Source organism: Triticum aestivum, chromosome 1B, assembly GCF_018294505.1.
Source record: "Triticum aestivum cultivar Chinese Spring chromosome 1B, IWGSC CS RefSeq v2.1, whole genome shotgun sequence".
Taxonomy (NCBI): Eukaryota; Viridiplantae; Streptophyta; class Magnoliopsida; order Poales; family Poaceae; genus Triticum; species Triticum aestivum.
The window spans coordinates 543,475,569-543,501,701 of NC_057795.1; positions in this window are offsets into that span (position 1 = coordinate 543,475,569).

A 26,133-nucleotide genomic window follows, 5' to 3' on the forward strand; every position below is an offset into this window, starting at 1 on the left:
AGCCCTTCAAACCATCCCTCTCTCCTGGCCCTTCTCGGTCTGGGGGCTCGACATATTAGGCCCCTTCCCCCGCGCCATCAGGGGCTTTGAGTACTTGTACGTTGCCATTGACAAGTTCACAAAGTGGCCAGAGGTGGAGGCAGTGAGGAAGGTGACGGCGCAGTCAGCCATCAAGTTCTTCAAGGGACTAGTTTGCCGTTTTGGGGTACCCAACAGGATCGTCACCGACAATGGCACACAGTTTACAAGTCATGCCTTCATGCAATACATTGAGGATCTTGGCAGCAAGATCTATTTTGCTTCCGTGGCACACCCACGGAGCAACGGCCAAGCGGAGAGAGCAAATGCAGAAGTTCTGCGAGGCTTAAGAACGAAGACCTTCGACAGGCTGCGCAGAGTGGAAGGCACTGGATTGATGAGCTGCTGGCGGTTCTTTTGTTAATCAGGACGACACCAAATCGAGCCACCGGCCAGACACCCTTTGCCCTGGTTTACGGGGCAGAGGCAGTTATCCCCATAGAACTCATACACGGGTCACCTCAAGTGCTCGCTTATGATGAGCTTGAGCAAGAGCGACCGCGACAAGATGATGCAATGCTCCTTGAGGAAGATCGTCTCCGAGCGGCTGTGAGAGCAGCACGCTACCAGCAAGCCTTGCACCACTACCACTGCCGCAAGGTTCATGCCCGGAGCTTTGAGGAAGGCGACCTTGTTCTTCGGCACGTTCAGTCGGCCAAGAATTCCAACAAGTTGACGCCAAAGTAGGAAGGCCCTTATCGGGTAACATGAGTCACCAGGCCCGGCGCAGTCCGCCTGGAGACCGAAGATGCCATTCCAATGAGCAATTCCTGGAACATCGAGCATCTTCACAAGTTTTACCCATAAGGCGCGGCTGTCGGGCCTCCTGGCAGGCCACCCTTTTGTACAAGCCTTGCCAACAAGGCATGTAACCCTTTGTACAATGCCAGGCACAGACCCCGAGCACTAATAAATGAAGCGCTGACGCCCTAAGTCATAGCATGCATGCTAGGTTGAGTCTCTTCCTTGGTTAGGGTCGATAGTACTTAGCATCGGCTAACCCCTAGCCTAGAGGTCGAGTGCGTGTCTCTTTGTTCTTCTATGTCTTCTTTGGTTTGCAGGGCACATAAGTATTCTTGCCGAGCTGTTTTGGAAGAAAGGGAACAGACCGGCGTACAGACCCCGGCAAGCCAGAGTTGCCGGGGGCTGCAAGAACAAGGGTCCATCCGCGGCAAGCCAAGGTTGCCGGGGGCTGCAGATCCAGATATGTTCTCTATCCTCTATCGTGCATTTAGTTATGGACTGGGATACGTGAAACCCCGTTCTATCTCTGAGCTACCATGCTTCCCTTTTTTGGTACCCAAGGATTATCCCCTGGATCCGAATTTGGTCGTAGCCGCGGCAGCAAAGAAGAGGAACGACGAGCCTAAGCCCACCTCATCCCTGCCTCCACCAAGGGCGTGAGAAAGGTCGAACGAAGTGGGGGGACGACAAGGCCTATTGCCGGGCGAAAAACGTTTGTCTTAAAGATAACAAGGATTCACTCCTTGTCGTGGGTTCCGCCTGCGAACGAAAACCCCGGCAAACATCCCTTTTTCAGTAAAAACATCCCATACAGGTACAATCCATACAAAATGAAAAACATGAACAAGGGGATTACAAGTTCTAAAGTTAACAAAGGCCCGAAGGCTTACAAGACTAAAAAGATACAAGGTGCACGTAACCCCTTTCTTGTCCCTCTCCTCAGGAAATGGAACAAGAAAGCATAAGGGCAAAAGGGGCGCCTAGGCGAGCTACGAGTGGCAGAAGACACCAAGAGAACATCTCGGTGGCCGTCCAAGGGCTGGATGGCGATGGCGGCGCCGGAGGCAGAGCTCGAAGACGAGGTGACAGGACGTCAATACACGACGAAGGCGTCAGTGCCCGCGTACTCCGACTTGACGGCCTTGCCGCCCGCCCTCTTCCTCTTTTGCAGCCTCACAACGCCAGCCGCCCAAGAAGACGACCCCGAGAAGTTCAAGGAGCTGACGACACGGACGATGGGGTCGCCGGTGCCGCTCGGAGCGGCGCCCGACGCCTAGTCGGACCCGTCATCCTGCTACCCGCTCGCCTCATCGTCACTACCATTGTGTTCCTCGCCACTCTCGCTTGAGGAAGAATCTTCGTCGTTAGAAGAGCTCTCCATGCAGCACCTTATGCGAGTTCCGAAGTGCCCGAAGATCTTGACGGAGAGGAGGCCACCCTCCATTAGTTTGAAATGGAGAGTGAGCCCATCCGTCAAGCTGTGGAGGCGAGCGACGGTCTTCCACCCTCGGTGAAGGTACATGATGTGAGGGGCGGGGAACTGGACATTGACCCATGTACCGCTGTTCCCGCAACCCCTCATGTGTAGCCGCAACGCCTGCGGCGGATTTAGCTCCATCTCCCACGCGAATGGAGTCGGGAGGCGAAGGCGACGGTGCGGTGGCTGGCGCAGCCTGACGAAGAATTCACAGGGATTGTCTCCGGCGTGGCCCTCCATTGGAGGAGAGGCTGCTGGCAGAGGTGAGGCTGATCTGCCACCCCGTCCTCCTCTCCCTCGAGCTCCATGATGGCCTTGACCCCGCCCCCTCCCCCTTACTCTAGCGGCCGGCTCCGCCACTATGAGCTCTTGGGGAGGAGCGATGCGCTGTCTGGCCGCAACCCTCGCCGCCACCGATGAAGCGTGATACGTCTCCAATGTATCTATAATTTATGAAGCATTCATGCTATTTTATTATCTGTTTTGAATGATTACAGGCTTTATTATACACTTTTATATTACTTTTGGGACTAACCTATTAACCGGAGGCCCAGCCCATAATGCTGTTTTATTGCCTGTTTCAGTATTTCGAAGAAAAGGAATATCAAACGGAGTCCAAACGGAATGAAACCTTCGGCATCGTGATTTTTTTGGAAGAATATCATCCGGGAGACTTGGAGTTCACGTCAGAAGAACCTCGAGGAGGCCACAAGGGTGGGGGCGCGCCCCCCCTACTGGGCGTGCCCCCCTGTCTCGTGAGCCCCTCGAGCACCCCCCGACCGACTTCTTTCGCCTATATAATTCCACGTACCCTAAAAACATCAAGGGAGAAGATAGATTGGGAGTTCCGCCGCCGCAAGCCTCTGTAGCCACCAAAAACCTCTCGGGAGCCCGTTCTGGCACCCTGCCGGAGGGGGGGATCCCTCACCGGTGGCCATCTTCATCATCCCGGCGCTCTCCATGACGAGGAGGGAGTAGTTCACCCTCGGGGCTGAGGGTATGTACCAGTAGCTATGTGTTTGATCTCTCTCTCTCTCTCTTTCTCGTGTTCTCTCTCGTGTTCCCTCTATGGCACGATCTTGATGTATCATGAGCTTTGCTATTATAGTTGGATCTTATGATGTTTCTCCCCCTCTACTCTCTTGTAATGGATTGAGTTTTCCCTTTGAAGTTATCTTATCGGATTGAGTCTTTAATGATTTGAGAACACTTGATGTATGTCTTGCCGTGCTTATTTGTGGTGACAATGGGATATCATGTGCCACTTGATGTATGTTTTGGTGACCAACTTGCGGGTTCCGCCCATGAACCTATGCATAGGGGTTGGCACACGTTTTCGTCTTGACTCTCTGGTAGAAACTTTGGGGCACTCTTTGAAGTACTTTGTGTGGGTTGAATAGATGAATCCGAGATTGTGTGATGCATATCGTATAATCATGCCCACGGATACTTGAGGTGACAATGGAGTATCTAGGTGACATTCGGGTTTTGGTTGATTTGTGTCTTAAGGTGTTATTCTAGTATGAACTCTATGATAGATTGAACGGAAAGAATAGCTTCATGTTATTTTACTACGAACTCTTGAATAGATAGAACAGAAAGGATAACTTTGAGGTGGTTTCGTACCCTACCATAATCTCTTAGTTTGTTCTCCGCTATTAGTGGATTTGGAGTGACTCTTTGTTGCATGTTGAGGGATTGTTATATGATCTATCTATGTTATTATTGTTTAGAGAACTTGCACTAGTGAAAGTATGAACCTTAGGCCTTGTTTCCTATCATTGCAATACCGTTTACGCTCACTTTTATCATTAGCTACCTTGCTGTTTTTATAATTTCAGATTACAAATACCTTTATCTAATATCCATATTGCACTTGTATCACTATCTCTTCACCGAACTAGTGCACCTATACAATCTACCATTGTATTGGGTGTGTTGGGGACACAAGAGACTCTTTGTTATTTGGTTGCAGGGTTGTTTGAGAGAGACCATCTTCATCCTACGCCTCCCACGGATTGATAAACCTTAGGTCATCCACTTGAGGGAAATTTGCTACTGTCCTCCAAACCTGTGCACTTGCAGGCCCAACAACGTCTACAAGAGGAAGGTTGTGTAGTAGACATCAAGCTCTTTTCTGGCGCCGTTGCCGAGGAGGCTAGGTAAACGACACTCACACCCCGTCAACTAAGCTCTTTTCTGGCGCCGTTGCCGGGGAGGCGAGTGCTTGAAGGTATATCTTTAGATCTTGCAATCGAATCTTTTTGTTTCTTGTTTTATCACTAGTTTAGTTTATAAAAAAATATTACAAAAAATATATGGAATTGAGTTTGTCTCATACGCTTCGTCTTTTTAATATCTTTCGTGAGTATGATGAAAAGGAAAATTGTGCTCAAGTGCTAGAAGAAGAATTACATAGAATGCTTGGCATGAAATATGTGAATGATGAGCATGATTGCAATGTTGTTAGTATGAATTCCTTGAATATCCTTGATGCTAATAATATGCAAAGCCACAAGCTTGGGTAAGCTATGTTTGATGAATATGATATTTTTTGTCCCCCAAGTTTTGATGAGCAAATTTATTATGATGAAAGCATGCCTCCTATTTATGATGATTATATTGATGAAAGTGGGTTTGGAAGAGTGTCAACTTTAGGAAGTAGTGATCCCACTATTTTGGAGGATGTTGAATCTTATTGTGATAAACATGAAAGTGGATTTGTATGAGTGTCAACTTTATTTAGTGATGATTCCACTATTTCGGAAGAGGTTCCAATTGATTATGAGAACAAGGTTGCTATCTATGATGATTATTGTGATGAGTTGTATGCTATTAAGAATAATGATAACCATGAAACTTGTCATCATGATTTTAGATTTAAATTGGATTATGCCTCACATGATAATTATTTTGTTGAGTTTGCTCCCACTACTATTCATGAGAAGAAATTTGCTTATGTGGAGAGTAGTAAATATTCTATGCTAGTAGATCATGAAAATAATGCTTTAGGTGCTGGTTATATTGTTGAATTTATTCATGATGCTACTGAAAACTATTATGAGGGAGGAACATATGCTTGTAGGAATTGCAATAATGTCAAGTTTCCTCTCTATGTGTTGAAAATTTTGAAGCTATGCTTGTTTTACCTTCCTATGCTAGTTGATTATTGTTCCCATAAGTTGTTTTCTCACAAAATCCCTATGCATAGGAAGTGGGTTAGACTTAAATGTTCTAGTCATATTCTTCATGATGCTCTCTTTATGTTTCAATTCTTATCTTTTATGTGAGCATCATTGCCATCATGATGCCTAGCTAGAAAAGCATTAAAGAAAAGTGCTTGTTGGGAGACAACCCAATATTTACACTTACTGTTTTTATGTGTACACATGATTATTCTACTGTAGTAATCATGTTTTATAGCTTTTGTTTCAATAAAGTGCCAAGTAGAGCCTTTGGGAAGGCTTGGGTGAAGTCTATGTGATCTTGCTGTGAAAAACAGAAACTTTAGCGCTCACGAGAATAGCTGCCATTTTTTACTGGAGAGTGCTTTTAGGTTGATTATTTTTGCATATGATTAATAGACAAATTCCTCAGGTCCATCAGTTTATTTCTGAATTGTTTGAGTTCCAGAAGTATATGTTTGATACAGATTACTACAGACTGTTCTGTTTTTAACAGATTCTGCCTTTCGTGTGTTGTTTGCTTATTTTGATGCATCTATGGCTAGTATGTAAGGGTATGAACCATAGAGAAGTTGGAATACAGCAGATATTACACCAATATGAATTTATAATGAGTTCATTACAGTACCTAAGTGGTGATTTATTTTCTTACACTAACGGAGCTTACGAGTTTTGCTTTAAGTTTTGTGTGGTTGAAGTTTTCAAGTTTTGGGAAAAGATTCAATGGACTATGGAATAAGGAGGGGAAAGAGCCTAAGATTGGGGATTACCAAGGCACCCCAAGGTAATATTGAAGGACAACCAAGAGCCTAAGCTTGGGGATGCTCCGGATGGCATCCCCTCTTTCGTCTTCGTTCATCGGTAACTTTACTTGGAGCTATATTTTTATTCGCCACATGATATGTTTTTTGCTTGGAGTGTCATTTTGTTTTGTTAGTATTTGCTTTATTTTATTTATAATAATGTTTTTAATCTATATTTTCAATAAAAATGTCAAGGATAGCCTTCACCATGCTTATTTCGCTAGTATACATGTTGCTGTTTGAAAACAGAAAGTTTACCGCTGTTGCAAAATTCCCTAGAAAAGTCAGAGAGTGATATAATGTTGAATCTTTTTGCATAATGAGATATGATAAATCTTTTACAGCTTAGTATTTTTCTTATAATTTTTGGAGTTAGGAAAGTATGATGAATCTTGCATTCTTTACAGACTATATTGTTTTGGCAGATTGCTGTTATGTTTGCATTGTTTGCATATGTTTGCTTGTTTAATGATTCTATTTGAGGATAGGAGTATTAAATATGCAGAGACATATAATATTAAATGTTGAATAATAATATTAGTGATTTGTTACAGTAGAAGATGATAAGGTTTTGCATTGGTTTATACTAACTTTTCTCACGAGTTCTTGTTGAGTTTGTTGTGGATGAAGCTTTTGAGATTTAGGAAACCGTGACATGAAAGGAATTAAGGAGACACAAAAGTTCAAGCTTGGGGATGCCCAAGGCACCCCAAGATAATATTTCAAGAAGTCTCAAGCATCTAAGCTTGGGGATGCCCCGGTAGGCATCCCACCTTTCTTCTTCAACAATTATCGGTTAGTATTGGTTGAACCTAAGTTTTTGCTTCTTCACATGAGTTGTGCTATCCTTGCAATGTCATTTTGTTTTGCTTTGCTTGCTGTTTGAATACAATACCAAGATCTGAAATTCTTTAATTAGAGAGAGTCTTCACATAGTTATATAATTATTTAGCTACTCATTGATCTTCACTTATATCTTGTTGGAGTAGTTTGTCATTTACTCGCGTGCTTTAGTTATATCCTATGAGTAAATGGTTGAATGAGTTGATTGTCACGAATCTGAAATTATATATGTTTCATTTGCTTATACCATGGGGAGTAATGACTTCACGTCTAAGAAGTAGAGGTTGTAAATTTATTGATGGTTAGCAAGCATTGTATTGGTCATTTGAACAATTCATGAAAGAATATTGAAGGAAGAGAGATTTCACATATAAATATATTATCATTGACATATTTTATAATTGTGAGCACTCATTAAGTATGACATGCTAAAGAGTTGATGTTGGACAAGGAAGACAACGTAATGGGTTATGTTTTCTCACATCTCAGTTAAAGTATATTGTCATGGATCATTCAAACATGTTGAGCTTGCCTTCCCCCCTCATGCTAGCCAAAATTCCTTGCACCAAGTAGAGATACTACTTATGCTTCCAAATATCCTTAAACCCAGTTTTGCCATGAGAGTCCACCATATCTACCTATGGATTGAGTAAGATCCTTCAAGTAAGTTGTCATCGGTGCAAGCAATAAAAATTGCTCTCTAAATATGCATGACTTATTAGTGCAGAGAAAATAAGCTTTGTACGATCTTGTTATGGAAGCAATAAAAGCGGCGTACTGCATAATAAAGGTCCATATACAAGGGGCAATATAAAGTGACGTTCTTTCGCATTAAGATTTTGTGTATCCAACCCTAAAAGCACATGACAACCTCTGCTTCCCTCTGCGAAGGGCCTATCTTTTACTTTATGTCTTTTACTTTATGCAAGAGTCAAGGTGATCTTCACCTTTCCCTTTTTCATTTTATCCTTTGGCAAGCACTTTGTGTTAGGGTGATCCTGATATATATATCCAATTGGATGTACATTAGCATGAACTATTATTGTTTACATCACCCAAAGGTGAATACGTTTGGAGGCAACATTATAAGCCCCTATCTTTCTCTGTGTATGATTAAAACTTCATAACCACAAGTATTGCGTGAGTGTTAGCATTTGTATAAGACTATATGATAGTTGATTATGTGAAGTTTGCTAAATCAAAGCTCTGACATATACCCTTCCTGAAAATAGGATGAATTGCAATTGTTTAATGACTAAGAATGAAGTTTGCTAGTTTTCAAGAAAGTTTATGGTCTATGCTTTAACATGTGAATAGCTTGTTAATTGATTATGAAAAGTTTTATGACATGAACTATTGTCATGACATATAATGATGCTAGTAAAGGTTATTGAAATTATCATTGATCAAATTTGTGCACCTTTAGCATTCACACTTCATAAATTCTTTCTCTTATCATTTACCTACTCGAGGACGAGCAGGAATTAAGCTTGGGGATGCTGATACGTTTCCAACGTATCTATAATTTATGAAGCATTCATGCTATTTATTATCTGTTTTGAATGATTATGGGCTTTATTATACACTTTTATATGACTTTTGGGACTAACCTATTAACCTGAGGCCCATCCCATATTGCTGTTTTATTGCCTATTTAAGTATTTCGAAGAAAAGGAATACCAATCGGAGTCCAAACGGAATGAAACCTTCGGCATCGTGATTTTTTTGGAAGAATATCATCCGGGAGACTTGGAGTTCACGTCAGAAGATCCTCGAGGAGGACACGAGGGTGGGGGGCGTGCCCCCTTTCTCATGGGCCCCACAAGCACCCTCTGACCGACTTATTTCGCCTATATAAGTCCACGTACCCTAAAAACATCAAGGGAGAAGATAGATCGGGAGTTCCGCCGCCGCAAGCCTCTGTAGCCACCAAAAACCTCTCGGGAGCCCGTTCTGACACTTTGCCGGAGGGGGGATCCCTCAGCGGTGGCCATCTTCATCATCCCGGCGCTCTCCATGATGAGGAGGGAGTAGTTCACCCTCGGGGCTGAGGGTATGTACCAGTAGCTATGTGTTTGACCTCTCTCTCTCTCGTGTTCTCTCTCGTGTTCCCTCTATGGCACGATCTTGATGTATCGCGAGCTTTCCTATTATAGTTGGATCTTATGATGTTTCTCCCCCTCTACTCTCTTGTAATGGATTGAGTTTTCCCTTTGAAGTTATCTTATCGGATTGAGTCTTTAATGATTTGAGAACACTTGATGTATGCCTTGCCGTGCTTATCTGTGGTGACAATGGGATATCATGTGCCACTTGATGTATGTTTTGGTGACCAACTTGCGGGTTCCGCCCATGAACCTATGCATAGGGGTTGGCACACGTTTTCATCTTGACTCTCCGGTAGAAACTTTGGGGCACTCTTTAAAGTACTTTGTGTTGGTTGAATAGATGAATCCGAGATTGTGATATGCATATCGTATAATCATGCCCACGGATACTTGAGGTGACAATGGAGTATCCAGGGGACATTAGGGTTTTGGTTGATTTGTGTTTTAAGGTGTTATTCTAGTATGAACTCTATGATAGATTGAGCGGAAAGAATAGCTTCATGTTATTTTACTACGAACTCTTGAATAGATAGAACATAAAGGATAATTGTCGGTGTCAAAACCAGCGGATCTCGGGTAGGGGGTCCCGAACTGTGCGTCTAGGCAGATGGTAACAGGAGACAAGGGACACGATGTTTTACCCAGGTTTGGGCCCTCTTGATGGAGGTAAAACCCTACGTCTTGCTTGATTGATATTGATGATGTGGGTATTACAAGAGTAGATCTACCACGAGATGAAGGAGGCTAAACCCTAGAAGCTAGTCTATGGTATGATTGTTGTTATTGTTGTTGTCCTACGGACTAAAACCATCCGGTTTATATAGACACCGGAGAGGGCTAGGGTTACACAGAGTCGGTTACAATGGTAGGAGATCTACATATCCGTATCGCCAAGCTTGCCTTCCACGCTAAGGAAAGTCCCATCCGGACACGGGACGAAGTCTTCAATCTTGTATCTTCATAGTCTTGGAGTCCGGCTGATGATGATAGTTCGGCTATCCGGATACCCCCTAGTCCAGGACTCCCTCAGTAGCCCCCGAACCAGGCTTCAATGACGATGAGTCCGGTGCGTATATTGTCTTCGGCGTTGCAAGGCGGGTTCTCCTTCAAACTTCATGTTCCTGTCGAATAGTGTCCGGCTTCCTTATAAATGTTGCGCTCTTTGGCCTCTACGCCCAATAATGGCCCTCTTCCAGGCGTCGTATGAATGTGAAAAGCTAGGGTATTTTTACATTTTACCCCTAGCCGTGCGAACGAACCGCCTATTAGAGAGGCGAGGATCTAGATCCAACTCACACCATCCTCCTTCTGCAAGTACTCATCGAAGCGCCTCTGACAAAAATCCATTCTATCATGGATAGTCGACGCGGCTCCTCCTCTCGCGCTCCCAGCCCTCAGCCAGGAGATTGGGGGAGATGCTCTGTTCCACACAGCGAGCTAGTGGCGCTCCAAACCGAGGGATATCTTCCCCCAGCCTTCATGGTTCCGGTTCGAGCCGGACTGGCCACCTTCAGGGGTGGAAAGCAGGCGGAGAGCGTCCCCAACCCTTCCAAAGGAGAGCGGGTATGCTTCGTCCCTTATCTAATAAGGGGACTCGGATTTCCCATACATCCGTTTCTCCGGGGGCTCCTGGAGTTCTACGGACTCCAGCTTCACCACCTTACACCTGCCTCCATTTTGCACATTGCGGGCTTTGTAGCTCTTTGCGAGCTGTTCTTGGGCATCGAGCCCCATTTTGCGCTGTGGAAGAGATTGTTTTTCCTCGTACCCCGTTCTCACGAGGGGTCGATATATCAAGTGGGCGGAGCCGAAATATGGCGCATCGCCGGGATTGGATATCTATCCGGCACCCCAAAGAAGGCGTCCAAAGACTGGCCTTCGGAATGGTTCTACATGGAGGACGCCCCTCTGCTGGATCCAGTTCGGATCAGCCTCCCGGAGTTCAGCAATGCTCCCTTGAAGAAACGCCTGAGTTGGCGCCCGCGGAGACCTCAACGGGAGGATGATGGGAGCGTTCATTATCTGATGGGCCGGATTAGGTTACTGGCCCACTCCGGATTGACCATGATTGGAATCATGGCCACGTGCATTATGCGAGGGGTGCAGCTGCTCCAATATAGGGGCCACCCTATGTGGGATTTCAACGGGGAAGATGACGCCACCCGTCATGGCCGCAGAGGGCCGGGCTCGGCCGCCGATCTGGTAAAGATGCTGTCCGGCTTGTACAAGGGGGAGGAGGAGGACTTCCTCCGCACGAGTCCATTGAATGGATTCTCCATGAATAACCCTCGGAGCTGGGTAAGCGGACATTTATCTATCCGATCCATATTTCCAAAGTCAAGTATCTTACTTCGTGATTTTGACGCAGGAGCTGCGCCGGGACATGGAGGGCATACAAAGCCTAACTCCACAGCCCGAGGATCCGGAACGATCCCTTGATCCGGCCTCCGAAGAGGATCCGGACATAAAGGTGGAGCTGATTGACGGGGTGTTCCACCAACTTAGCATGAACAATGCTCTAGTCGCCATTATGGCTGACTACCCCGGTTTATTTCCGGCCTCCCAGGTGACTACGATCGAGGTCTTGACACCATCATTTGATCCATGCTCATTTCTGACCATCCTATACTGATGGTGCATCGCAGGAGGCGCCTTTAAGGCAGGAAGCCGAACCCGCGGCGGCTGACCAGCAAGGGTCAGTTCGGCCTAGCAGGCGGAAGAGGAGTGCGACGCGAATCGAAACGTCGCCGCAACGGTACGGCACACCGCTGTTTTTAAGGGAAGGATCCCTAGGAGGTATATTAATGCTCATATCTTTTCCAGGAGAAAGAGCGCTCGCCGGACAGTGTCCGGAGAGGTTGCCAATCAAGCCTCCGCCGGCCATGCTCCAACGCGTGGTTCGGAAGGGGAGGCGAACACAAGGCATGAGCTGGATGCTCCTCCAACGGAGGATGCCGACAGGCTGTCCGCTACCCGGTCTGAGGTGGAGAGCGCCATGAATCACAGGCGTCGCCGGATAGTTCTTCGTGACGCGTGTTTCTCCCCGGAGGCGTTGAATGCCTTTGATGTGGGAGACACGCACCTCTGTGCCGCTCAAGATGGTTTAACCAGAGCCATGGAGTAGTATGTGAAGGACATACGGGTAAGTAATTTTAATAGTTATATATGCCAGTAGCCCCAGAGACTTAAAATAGTTAAAATAACTGATTTAAGGATCATTTATTATGCAGGATCATACGGAGAAGAATACCCACCTGTCCCAGGAGCTTCGAGAGTGCAAGGCCCAACTTGAGGCCGCACTGGCCGCCACAGGGGGAGCCACAGAGACCCGCGTTGGTAATACATACTTCGAAAAGATAAGTAGTTTAACAAAGTGCGGCGTGTGCGTAAATCTAACAATAATATTGCAGAGGGCGCTGGACTAGATCTGGACAAGCAACAGCTACTACGTCAGCTGAAGGCCGGCGAGAGGGTGCTTATGAAGGTGCAGCAGGAGAGGAACAAGCTCCAAGATGCCCACACCCAGCTAGGAGAAGAGCTGAAAGATGTTCGGGCCCAGCTGTCTGGCTCCATGAAGGAGAATCAGCGGCTTCGTCGCGGCATTTATAGTAAGTGCTTGAGCAAATTCCTTTGAAAAGAAGAATTCGGCGAGGAAGTCGATTGACAGAAATGTGTCTTTAGGTGTGCTCACAGGTCGCCCTGCGGAGGGAATGCCCGGTTCAACGGGTGACCAACTCCCCGAGCTGATGCAACTGCACAAACGTGTTCGGCAAGCGATGAGTGGCGTCGCTCAGGCCTTATGGCCGTCTGTCTCCCTACCCGAAAGCCTTGAAGGGCTTGCCGAGAAGCTTCCGAGAGCACGGCAGTGCTTCCGTCTGTGGAATATATTGGCCTGCCGTCAAGGCGCCAGGGAGGCCTGGGCCATGGTGAAGACGTGGTACAAGAAGGCGGATCCGAACCACATGGTCGAGGTCGGGCCTGTGGGGCCCGATGGGAAGGAGATCCCTATGAGCTTGATGTATGGCCAAGTAGAGTTGGCCGCTAAGTATTCCCAACAGGACTGTAAATTAGACAGCCTGCTAGACGGGATCGAAGAGGAGTACACTCAGTCAATTTGACGATGTATTTTAAAATGACATGTAAAATGCCTTCTAACCGGATTGTAGATCGTTTGTCTTTGCCGACCTTTTCGCTTCAACCTCGGGACCCTAGAGTCCGGAGTGTGTCCGAATACCTTCTCAGTTATGAAAAAACCGGGGCATGCATGGAGACCAGGCGTAGGGGTCATTAGTGCTTTATCAGACAAGTGCCCAACTAGTTATGTTATATTACATGGGTAGCAAGAAACATCTTCCAGGGAGAATAGTTCCGTTAGGGGTTCCTTTCCCTGGGAGGCATGCCCTAAAGTGCATGCCCACACTGCAAAAAGAGCAGAAAAAGCATCTGGGGGCAGATAAGTTAAATAAGTAATAAATCATCTTTCAAGTCACCGACCGAATATTCTCTTAAGAACGCTAGCTTTCGGCTTCACCCAGTCTGAGGTACACATCCGGCTGACCAGGCAGTAACAATCGCAGAGGTGCTCCCTTTACCTCCTAGCCGAACAATCGGGAACGTAGGGGTAAGCACAGGAGCCAGGCAACCCAGCTTGGCCAGAACTTAAGTCATATCGATGCATATAATGGTGAATAAATGGTACATGCGGAAGTATGACACATGTGTTGGGCATGAAGCCCGTATAAAGAAGCTTCTATTAAAGAAGCCCCCAAGTATAATGAGTACTAGGAGCACATCAAGTGTGTGCGAACAATGCGCAAATCAGCCTATCAAAGGCATTGAAAAAAAAGTGGGAAGAAGGAGGGGGACAAGAGACAGTGAAAATGTAAAAGGTGGACGGAGGAGGGAGACGAACTCTGAGTCCGGCGTTAGGCGTAGGATCTTCGGAGACGGGCTGCGTTCCATGGGTTCGGCTCGAGTCGGTTGTCAGATGCGTTACGTAGACGGTATGCTCTGCCGGTCAGGACTTGGTCGATGATGAAGGGACCTTCCCACTTGGGCTTAAGTTTGTCCTTTTTCTTCTCTGACAGGCGTAGAACAAGTTCGCCAACATTGTAAGTTTTGGCCCGTACTTCTCTACTTTGATATCTTCGAGCCTGCTGCTGATAGAATGCGGAACGAGCTTTTGCCACGTCCCGCTCCTCCTCTAAGGCGTCCAAACTGTCCCGCTGATCCAAATCGGCTTCTCTTTCTTTGTACATGCGCACGCGAGGTGAGTCATGAATTATATCGCAGGGCAGAACTACCTCTGCGCCATACACCATAAAAAATGGTGTGAATCCGGTAGTGCGGTTTGGCGTGGTCCGCAGCCCCCAGAGTACAGAGTCGAGCTCCTCTACCCAGTGCGTGTTAGATTCCTTGAGGGACCGCACTAGTCTGGGTTTGACGCCGCTCATGATTAGACCATTTGCTCGCTCGACTTGACCGTTAGTTTGGGGGTGATAGACTGAAGCGTAGTCGAGCTTGATGCCCATATTTTTGCACCAGAGTTTAACCTCGTCAGCCGTGAAGTTCGTGCCGTTATCAGTGATGATGCTGTGGGGGACACCATAACGGTGTACTACCCCGGATATGAAGTCTATCACGGGTCCGGATTCGGCCGTTTTAACTGGCTTGGCCTCTATCTATTTGGTGAATTTGTCCACCATGACCAACAGGTATTTTTGCTTGTGGGTTCCCCCTTTAAGGGGTCCAACCATATCAAGGCCCCAGACCGCGAACGGCCAGGTGATGGGTATAGTTTTGAGGGCGGTGGGTGCCATGTGGCTTTGATTAGCAAAGAGCTGGCAACCGACGCATCGTTGGACTAAGTCCTGAGCATCTGCCCGGGCAGTTGGCCAATAAAATCCTGTACGGAAGGCCTTGCCTACAAGGGCTCGGGCTGCAGCGTGGTGCCCACTGAGTCCGGCGTGAATTTCAGCCAGGAGATTTCGCCCTTCCTCTTCGGAGATACACCTTTGAAGGACTCCGGTTGTGCTTTTCTTATAAAGTTCTCCCTGATGGACCTTGTAGGCTTTAGATCACCGAACTATGCAGCGGGCCTCATTTTGGTCTTCGGGGAGTTCCTGCCTAGTTAAGTAGGCTAGGAATGGTTCCGTCCACGGGGCGATCACTGCCATTATTTCGTGGGCTGAGGGTGTTATTTCATTGGCTATGCGATTGCAAAATGGGCCATTGTGTCAGAATGTTCCGTGTTGGGTGGCGCGGTTGGTTCCGGGTTGCTATTTCCGGACTCCTCTTCCCATAGTACGGATGGCTTAAAGAGCCACTCCAGGAAGATGTTTGGAGGGACGGCGTCGCGTTTTGCGCCGATGCGTGCTAACATTTCGGCTACCTAGTTGTTGTCCCGGGCCACGTGGTGGAATTCGAGTCCTTCGAACCGAGCTGACATTTTTAAGACGGTGTTACGGTAGGCTGCCATTTTTGGATCCTTGGCGTCAAAGTCTCCATTTACCTGGGATATTGCGAGGTTTGAATCCCCCGGACCTCTAGGCGTTGAATGCCCATGGAGATGGCCATCCCGAGACCATGTAGAAGTGCCTCGTATTTGGCTGCGTTGTTGGAGTCCATGTACATTATTTGAAGTACGTATTGGACTGTATCTCCGGTTGGGGACGTCAAGACGACGCCAGCACCCAAGCCGGACAACATTTTAGAGCTGTCGAAGTGCATAATCCAATTGGAGTATGTGCCGTACTCTTTAGGGAGTTCGGCTTGAGTCCATTCGGCGACGAAGTCAGCCAAAACTTGCGACTTTATAGCTCGCCGCGGTTTGTAGGTTATATCAAATGGTAAAAGCTCAATGGCCCATTTTGCAATCCTGCCCATCGCGTCGCGATTGTTTATGATGTTGTTGAGAGGTACTTCGGAGGCCACTGTTATCGAACACTCTTGAAAGTAGTGTCGCAGCTTCCAGGATGCCATGAACACCGCGTACGCTATCTTTTGATAATGTTTGTACTGGGACTTACATGGAGTTAGGACAGTGGATACGTAGTACACTGGTTTTTGAAGAGGGAATTTGTGCCCTTCTGTTTCTCGTTCAATGACGAGCACCGCGCTTACAACTTGATGTGTTGCCGCAATATATAACAACATTGGTTCGCCCAAGTTGGGCGTGGCCAGGACCGGATTTGTTGCCAGTATGGCCTTTATGTCTTCGAGTCCGGCTGTGGCAGCATCAGTCCATTCGAAGTGTTCGGTGCGCCTGAGGAGGCGGTAGAGAGGCAATGCCTTTTCTCCCAAACGGGAGATGAAGCGGCTTAGGGCTGCCACGCATCCAGTCAATTTTTGTATTTGTTAGAGGTCTTTTGGGATGTCCAATTGTGACAGAGCTCGGATCTTGGCTGGGTTTGCTTCAATTCCTCTACCGGATACAATGAAGCCCAAGAGCTTTCCGGCTGGTACGCCAAAAACGCATTTTTCCGGGTTAAGCTTAATGTCATATGCTCGGAGGTTGTCGAATGTGAGCCTCAAATCGTCTATTAGAGTTTCGTCGTGTTTGGTTTTGACGACTACATTGTCTACGTATGCCTCCACCGTTTTGCCGATCTGGGTAGCCAAACATGTCTGAATCATGCGCTGATATGTTGCGCCGACGTTTTTAAGTCCGAAGGGCATTGTGTTGAAGCAGAATGGTCCGTATGGAGTAATGAATGCCGTTGCGGCCTGGTCTGTTTCTGCCATCTTGATTTGATGGTATCTGGAGTATGCGTCGAGGAAACACAATGAATCGTGCCCCGCGGTAGCATCGATGATTTGGTCGATGCGGGGGAGAGGGAAAGGATCCTTTGGTCAGGCCTTATTAAGGTCTTTAAAATCCACACAAAGGCGCCAGGATTTGTCCTTTTTTGGTACCATTACCAGGTTTGCTAGCCAGTACGGATGTTTTATATCTCTGATGAATCTGGCTTCCAATAGTTTGGCTAGCTCCTCTCCCATTGCCTGTCTTTTGGGTTCGGAAAATCGTCGAAGGGCCTATTTGACTGGCTTGAATCCTTTTAGGATATTTAGGCTGTGCTCGGCCAGCCTGCATGGGATTCCTGGCATATCCGAAGGGTGCCAGGCAAAAATGTCCCAATTTTCCCGAAGGAACTCTCGTAGTGCGGCTTCTACATCAGGGTTTAATTGTGCCCTAATGGAGGCCGTCTTTGTGGGGTTTGTAGGATGGACCTGGAATTTGATTATTTCGTCTGCTGGTTTGAAAGACGTGGACTTAGATCTCTTGTCGAGTATCACATCGTCCCTATTCACCGTGGAGCGTAGTGCCGTGAGTTCTTCTGCCGCTAGTGCTTCGGATAGTGCCTCTAGGGCTAGTGCGGCTGTCTTGTTTTTAGCGCGGAGTGCTATGTCCGGATCACTGATCAGAGTGATGATTCCATTGGGCCCGGGCATTTTGAGCTTCATGTACCCGTAATGGGGTATGGCTTGGAAAATTGTGAATGCCTCTCGTCCTAATAGAGCGTGATATCCGCTGCTGAACGGGGCCACTTGGAACGTGACTTCCTCGGACCAGTAGTTGTCTGGCGAGCCGAACACCACATCTAGTGTGATTTTTCCTGTGCAGCGTACTTCCCGACTAGGGATTATTCCTCTAAAGGTTGTGCTACTTCGCTCAATGCGGCTCTAGTCTATTTCCATTTTTTGGAGAGTTTCCTCGTAGATGAGGTTTAATTCGCTGCCGCCATCCATGAGTACCTTGGTAAGACGAAAGCCGTCCACTATGGGACTGAGGACCAATGCGGCTGGTGCTCGGGCTGTTCGGAATTTAGGTTCGTTGCTGGCATTGAAGGTGATAGCCGTGTCGCTCCATGGATTTGTTGTTGCTAGTTGGTAGACTTTGGCAAGGCTGCGGATTGTTCGTTTCCGCATATTATTAGATGCGAAAGTCTCGAAGACTATTGATACCGTACTGGTGCTGTTGGGCTGGTTGTCCGGGGCTAGAAGCCCTTCGCCACTTTTGGCCACCTGCCATAGTATCCAACATGCCCGAAGGCTATGTGTTGGAGTGGCGCCTTCTGCATTATGGATTTTGCAGGGTCCGCTGAGCCATTCTTCCAGGACGGTTCTGTACCCTTTGGGGTTTTTTTGCTTTTTGGTTTTTGACCCAGGTGCTTTAGCATTGTGCACCCTTTTATTCCGGACTAAGGTTGTGTTCAGGGCCGGATTGTCCAAAAATCTAGTTTCAATTTTCCAGGCACTCTCCATCGCACAGTATTTTCGTACTATGGTCGCCAGGTCGGCGAAGCGCGTGACCTCGCGACGACTTATGGCGTTCATGATTCCCTTGTCCGTGCAATTATTGCAGAAAATAGAGATTGCACTTTCCTCATGGCAGTCCTTTATCCTGTCCATAACCAGGAGGAATATGGCCCAGTAATGATGTACTGTTTCATCGGGCTCTTGCCGTATTTGAGATAGATCGCTTATGTTTGGGTGGGCGGGTGGAACTAAATTCGGAGCCCCGCCCAATATGAGGCTCAAAGGCCGAGGAATTTCCGGATTTGGAAGCTTGGATTGCTGGAGGTCATCCAACGAATCTAGTCCGCTGCCTGACTTTAGGTTCAGTATTCGATTGACGTCCGTCCCTCCGCTGGAATCTGGCATGGAGGGATCGGGGATCCGGACATAACTGGTTCTTAACATGGGGGAGGAGTCACCGCGTTGTTCTTCTACCCCAGCAACATGGTGGGTAGCCTGGGGAGAGTTAATTTCTCTTAGATCGGTTTTAAGCCCAATCTGATCGTAGTCTGTAGCGACTCCCAGGGCCGCGATGCGATCCAAGAGCTCGTTTACGGAAGAGAGCTCCATCGGATCCAGCTGCTCGGCGAATTCCGAGTTAATGCGAAGATCGCTTTTGATGACCCGAGAGGTCATCATCGAAGCGGTGGCCGGACAGGCAGTCATGAGAAAACCACCCAGCCGGATAGCTTGACCGGCGGCCAAAGCTCCGTTGGTAATGGTACCGTCTTTAAAGACGGGAAGAGGCATCCTTCCTGATTGCGACGGCACAGAGGAACTCTCAATGAAAGCACCAATGTCGGTGTCAAAACCGGCGGATCTCGGGTAGGGGGTCCCGAACTGTGCGTCTAGGCAGATGGTAACAGGAGACAAGGGACACGATGTTTTACCCAGGTTCGGGCCCTCTTGATGGAGGTAAAACCCTACGTCCTGCTTGATTGATATTGATGATGTGGGTATTACAAGAGTAGATCTACCACGAGATCAAGGAGGCTAAACCCTAGAAGCTAGCCTATGGTATGATTGTTGTTATTGTTGTTGTCCTACGGACTAAAACCATCCGGTTTATATAGACACCGGAGAGGGCTAGGGTTACACAGAGTCGGTTACAATGGTAGGAGATCTACATATCCATATCACCAAGCTTGCCTTCCACGCCAAGGAAAGTCCCACCCGGACACGGGACGGAGTCTTCAATCTTGTATCTTCATAGTCTTGGAGTCCGGCCGATGATGATAGTTCGGCTATCCGGACACCCCCTAGTCCAGGACTCCCTTAATAACTTTGAGGTGGTTTCGTACCCTACCATAATCTCTTCGTTTGTTCTCCGCTATTAGTGGCTTTGGAGCGACTCTTTGTTTCATGTTGAGGGATTGTTATATGATCTATCTATGTTATTATTGTTTAGAGAACTTGCACTAGTGAAAGTATGAACCTTAGGCCTTGTTTCCTATCATTGCAATACCGTTTACGCTCACTTTTATCATTAGCTACCTTGTTGTTTTTATAATTTCAGATTACAAATACCTTTATCTACTATCTATTGCACTTGTATCACTATCTCTTCGCCGAATTAGTGCACCTATACAATCTACCATTGTATTGGGTGTGTTGGGGACACAAGAGACTCTTTCTTATTTGGTTGCAGGGTTGTTTGAGAGAGACCATCTTCATCCTACGCCTCCCACGGATTGATAAACCTTAGGTCATCCACTTGAGGGAAATTTGCTACTGTCCTACAAACTTTTGCACTTGCAGGTCCAACAACGTCTACAAGAAGAAGGTTGTGTAGTAGACGCGTGGGAATCGACACACGCACGCGCACGACTTCCCACATTCTGCGTGCCTGTTACTCGCTCTGCATTGCGCATGCAGTGAACGTGGCGCAAGGGGAAGGCACAGTGGGACGCATGGAGCGACGGTTCCCAAGCGAGGGCAGTAAATGGGAGGTGGCCCCGCGGTCTCAAAGAGACACACAAGCCGCCTCTTTACTGTCCACCATAAGGTGACGCCAGCATACTTCCGTCATGCGCGCGCGCACGACCCCCATGCCGTGCCGTTCAACGCGGGTCGTGGGGAAGCGCAGCGGACGGAGCAGTGGCTGCGGTAAAATCCGCCCCAACTACCCGCGCACTGTTCTGGGCCTGGCCCAACAACGTACTGCGCTTATGTATGGCCCAGGCCCGAGGGCTCCTGTCAGTGTACAAAATTAGGGGCTCTGCTTTTGACCCCTATACTTGTGCACAGGCAGTCAGAGCCACCTGCCACGGCCACGCATAAACAGGGCAGGAGAGGGAAGCCGGAGAGATGCCGAAGGGACAAGACGAACCAAGCAACATCAAGAACCAAGGACACAAAGGTCGCATAGGCAACGCAGGTTGCCCCGGCAAGGACCCTGGCCGAGGGCAGCCTCAGCGGCCTCGGCAAGACCCTTGTCGGGGCAGCCCGTCCACACCAGCTGAGCGAGCCACCTTCGAGCCCACCAACGCTAAGCAAACGCATTGGGACAGGACTCGGGAGGCACCTCCGTGGTGGCATGCAGATCTTTGTGAAGACAAAGAGCAGTCAAGATCAAATGAGGATAGGAAGGCAAGCACCCTCACCGGAGAAATCCACAAGACCCCCGGCAAGATCCTTGACGGGGACGCCAGCACGCCACGGCAAGGGCCACGACAAGACCCTTGCCGGGCCACCCGGCAAGACCCTCGCCAGGCGCACCAGCAGGGCCACCACCAGGCCTGTGCCAGCAAGTCTCCACCGCCGCCATTCGCATGCAGCTGCCAACCCAACCGACTGGGCAGGCACCTGCATGGCAACATGCAACTCTTCGTGGAGGCTCCACCACCGTGCCACCTCAGCTGCCTGCCTGCCTACATGGCACTGCATGCACCGCTGGCCAGGGCGCGCGTTGAAGCCAGGAGGGGCAGCGACGGACGGGACGGGCCTCACCCCCGTCCCCGATAAAGTGGAGGGACACCTAAGCCCTACATTTAATGCACTTTGTCCTGTAATACCAGCAATAAGATCGTAACGTTGTAGCACTTTCCACCTCCCGTGTGCCACTGTGGCAGCCCCTTTCACCTATAAAAGGAGGCCCATGGTGCACCGAAGAGGGATTCGGCTCTTTGGAACCTGGCAACACCCAGAGCTAGTTCAAGAGCTCAAGAACACTAAATACATCCACCAAAGCAGGATCGTAGGGTTTTACGCATCTTTGCGGCCCGAACCTGAGTAAATCCCCTTTGTGCTGTCCATTAGTCCCGCTCCTCTCATGATCCCATGCCCCGCAACCGCAGTAGGGATTCTTGTGATTCCATAGGTGTCATTTCCCACCGACAGCTTTCGAAAGTTTATACCCTACAGGGGTGTCCCAACTTAGCCCATCACAAGCTCTCACGATCAGCGAAGGATATTCCTTCTCCCGGAAAGACCCGATCAGTCTCGGAATCCCGGTTACAAGACATTTCGACAATGCTAAAACAAAACCAGCAAGACCGCCCGATGTGCCGACAAATCCCGATGGGAGTCAGACATATCTCGTTCTCAGGGCACACCGGATGAGCCAGACGTCGGGTTGGCATAGACCCTAGTCACCCAGGGGGCGCCGGACATCGCTCGGTTCGAACCAACACTCGAAGGAGCACTGGCCCGGGGGGCTAAAATAAAGATGACCCTCGGGAGGGCGACTCCCTAGGGAAAAATATAGATCCTAGGTAGGCAAATGGAAAACCAAAGTTGGGCCTTGCTGGAGGAGTTTTATTCAAAGCGAACTGTCAAGGGGTTCCCGTAAACCCAACCGCGTAAGGAACACAAAATCAAGGAACATAACACCGGTATGATGGAAACTAGGGCGGCAAGAGTGGAACAAAACACCAGGCATAAGGCCGAGCCTTCCACCCTTTACCAAGTATATAGATGCATTAATTTAAATAAGAGATATTGTGATATCCCAACATAATCCTGATCCAACATGGAGCAATATTCAACTTCACCTGCAACTAGCAACGCTATAAGAGGGGTTGAGCAAAAGCGGTATCTTAGCCAAACAACGGTTTGCTAGGAAGGTGGGTTAGAGGCTTGACATGGTAATGGGAGGCATGGTAAACAAGAGATAGGTAGCACAACATAGCGATAGAACGAAGCAAGTAGCAAGCAAAGATAGAAGTGATATCGAGGGTAATGGTCATCTTGCTTGAAATCCTGATAGGAAGAAGAACAAGTCCATGAAGAAGATGAACGGGCGTAGTTGAACGAATCCTCACAATCGCAAGGTTACCGGAACTAAGAAGCAACACCGGAAAGAAGCAAACAACATGGTAGACAAGCAAGCATAAGCATGGCATGATGCACAAGTATGATGCATGTCCATTTAATGAGGTATGGCATGGAAAGTGCACAAACAAAACTACAAGTTAAGTAGAGCTTAATATGCAACGAGTTGCATATTGACGAAACACCACATTTAATTACTAAGTTAACTCTCGTTTATGTACCCAACAATATTAAATGTTGTTAAACATGGCAAGAGGTGAAGCATAATTAAACTAACAATTTAAGCAAGTTTAAATGAGGACAGAAACACAAATAACAATTCCGAAAAATTCGCATATGTTATTTAGCTATTTAATGCAACAACAATTTTAAACATTTTTAAATGTTGTTATCATGATGTGGATGACATATAAAAGTTATATGCAATTTTTATGAAAAAGTTGCCATTTAATATGATAGGGAGCATTTGTCACCATGGCGGAAAGAAAGGGGTGCCACGGCAACGACAACGGAAATGGTGCCATGGCAACATTCCGATGATCCGACAACTCATTGAGATGTCGGTGTAAAAGGAAGTGTGGAAGTGCAGAACATGCAAAAGATGGTGGGGTGATCCCGGCAACCGGGTGTCCCCCATGTCGGTGGTATGGCAAAAGAGGAGGAACGTGCAATGACAACTCGGACACGGTGCACACACGAGCATTTCATACAACACATGCATTTGTTCACGGGCGATTGTCTTGGGGTTATACCTTTGAAGCGTGCATTTTCGGGGCGGATCGAGTTCGTTGCGGTCTAGGGGAAGTAGATGTTCTTGGGACGGTCGTAGTGGAAGTAGTGGTACATGGCGATGGTAGTGGAAGTAGTGGTTCACGTTTCAGACATGAACTTGACGAATCTGAGTAACTTGGGGTCGACAGTAGTTGTACACGTTATCTTGTCGAATCCACGGTGGCGGTAATGGTTGGGGTGTGTTTGGTTCCACTTTGGAACAGTAGTCGCATTGCATAGCCTTCTCAACCCAGCTTGGTTGAGGAAAAACAGGCCCTAATATGCCATAAGCAAGTTGTTTGGTTGCATGCATCCCTAGTCCCTGCATTAGGTAATACCCAAGTGCACTTTGTTTGGTTGGCTGCATTGGCCCTAGCGGCACATGAACATGGAGTTTGGTTGCATACAGCGTACATGTTGTGCTTACCTTGTACCCTAGTTGGTGAGCTTACCCACAATGATCACAGCTAGAACACCAATGCCACAACACAACAATGGTGACGAACTGATGATGAAGTTCTTCAGCTTCAGGCCGAACTGACGATCCACCTTTAGCAGCTTCCACTTTGACAGCTCCAACCTTGCCACTGTCGTCACTGCTGCCTCCGTGCTTTCGCACCCAGGCGGAGTAAGCTTGTTCTGCTGCCTGCCTGGTCTTGAACCCTCTATAGTTGCAGTTGCTATACGATGCCACTTGTGCATTGGCTTCTTCCCATGAACTATAAACCCGTGGAACCTCATTGATGAACACGACATACCACTTGCCCTAGCAATGCACAAGAGGAAGAGTTGAAGCAGAAAATCAATGGAGCACAAGTAGCAAGCAAAGTAGCACAAAAACAACAGTGGAGCAGAACAGAAGTAAAGCATGCATGATCATACGACATAGCAAGTTCAACCTAGCACTACCTTGGTGTTAACCTACCACCACATCCAAAAGTGGGTGTCTTCCTACCACCGCAAGTTCACCATCAGCGTGAGGGGTTAGTATATACCACCTCACCAAAATATACAGACCATCAAATAGTTTTTGAGCCCTAGCTACACAAAATGTACGTCGTCATCATCATCGTCGTCGTCGTCGCCACCGCCATCGCCATTGGGGATCATGCACGCTCACAGGCAGCACTACTCTAGTAGTAGTGCTTGCCCAGCCAGCTCCTGAGCCACATCACCCTGTGAGCGTCGGCCATGGCAATGAACCCAACACCCTGGGCCTTGTTGCCAAGCAGGTGGCTGAGAGCTACCATGAGAGCCTCGTCGCTGAATCCACCCTGGGTCATGATAGCGCCATATAGGTCAGGGTGGACGTCGAGGGGCTTACACTCCCTGATGTCTGTTACCACCTTCTTCACCGCCTCAGTCATGCTGCAAAAGACATTGATCTCCTCCTCCATTAGGCCTCCTCTCTTCCTCTTCCTATCATGGTTCGGGTCAAATATGGCTCGTCGAAGGGCTTTGCAGCGGGCTTGTCAGGGCCATTAAGGACCTCAACGTCCTCTGTCCTAGGGAAGTCTAGCATGGGAGAACCAAGAGGCTCACCCGATCCCATGGCATGCTTCCCAGTTGCCAGCCCGAAGGAGAAGATGTGCTGCATCTGGTTGTAGTTCTGGATGGGTGTGTTGAGGAACTCAGCGTCCCTTGGGTGGTCCTAAGAATGAAACACATGTGTTGTTAGTTGCGATTAGGAGTAGGCAATGGTGGACAATATGAAAAGGAAGAGGGATGTGAGCTAACCGCGCCATGGCCGGTCTTGGTGTCAAAACCAGCGGATCTCGGGTAGGGGGTCCCGAACTGTGCGTCTAGGCGGATGGTAACAGGAGACGAGGGACACGATGTTTTTACCCAGGTTCGGGCCCTCTTGATGGAGGTAAAACCCTACGTCCTGCTTGATTAATATTGATGATGTGGGTTACAAGAGTAGATCTACCACGAGATCAAGGAGGCTAAACCCTAGAAGCTAGCCTATGGTATGATTGTTGTTCGTCCTATGGAATAAGGCCATCCGGTTTATATAGACACCGGAGAGGGCTAGGGTTACACAGAGTCGGTTACAAAGGTAGGACATCTACATATCCGTATCGCCAAGCTTGCCTTCCACGCCAAGGAAAGTCCCATCCGGACACGGGACGAAGTCTTCAATCTTGTATCTTCATAGTCTTGGAGTCCGACTGATGATGATAGTTTGGCTATCCGGACACCCCCTAGTCCGGAACTACCTCAGTAGCCCCTAAACCAGGCTTCAATGACGACGAGTCCGGCGTGCATATTGTCTTCGGCGTTGCAAGGCGGGTTCCTCCTCCGAATAATTTATAGAAGATTGTGAACACCAGGATAGTGTCCGGCTCTGCAAAATAAATTCCACATACAACCGTAGAGAGAATAATATTACACAAGTTCAATCTGCTGACGTATTTTGTGGCGTAACGTCACACCACTACCAAGCCTTCAAATTGTTTTTATTGTTCCATCTCAGCGCGTTTAGCGAGGCGGTTTCCTTAGCATGTCTTGTCGAAGCAGAGACCGTGTTCCCCTTATTCCGGGATTCCCATCAA